We start from the raw sequence: 479 nt of genomic DNA on the forward strand, positions 1-479 counted from the left end.
GGTTGCATAAGCCCGCTTTAATGCTTTTTTAAAAGCAGAAGGGCGGGCTAAAAATGTACGCCAGACCACGTCTCGCGTAACAGGCTACGCGATATCTCACGAAACACTGTTACGCTATGACGCGCCTGGCGCACATATAGCTAGGCCTGCGGCGCTGACACCCGAGACGGGGTAAAAGGAGTGTATATTCAATTTTTCGAAATGAAGTCTTTTTAATGATTTAATCGACCATTTGGTCATTTTCGGCTCATTTTTGTCAAGAAATACCCCCTAGCTCCTAAACGGTACAAGATAGAGCCAAACGGACGAAATTTTTGCCCAAAGGGCTCTACTTTGACAAGTTACCTCCTAGGAACCCATAAAAAAACATTTTGATAAAAATTTATTTTGCGACCTGTAGTTTTTGATTTTTTTAAAAAGCCAAATTTTGAGCTAGAATGCTCATCTTCGAACTCGATCTGTCTTTTTATGATACAAAA

Source organism: Frankliniella occidentalis, unplaced genomic scaffold (genome assembly GCF_000697945.3).
Source record: "Frankliniella occidentalis isolate FOCC.00 unplaced genomic scaffold, Focc_3.1 Scaffold191, whole genome shotgun sequence".
Lineage (NCBI taxonomy): Eukaryota > Metazoa > Arthropoda > Insecta > Thysanoptera > Thripidae > Frankliniella > Frankliniella occidentalis.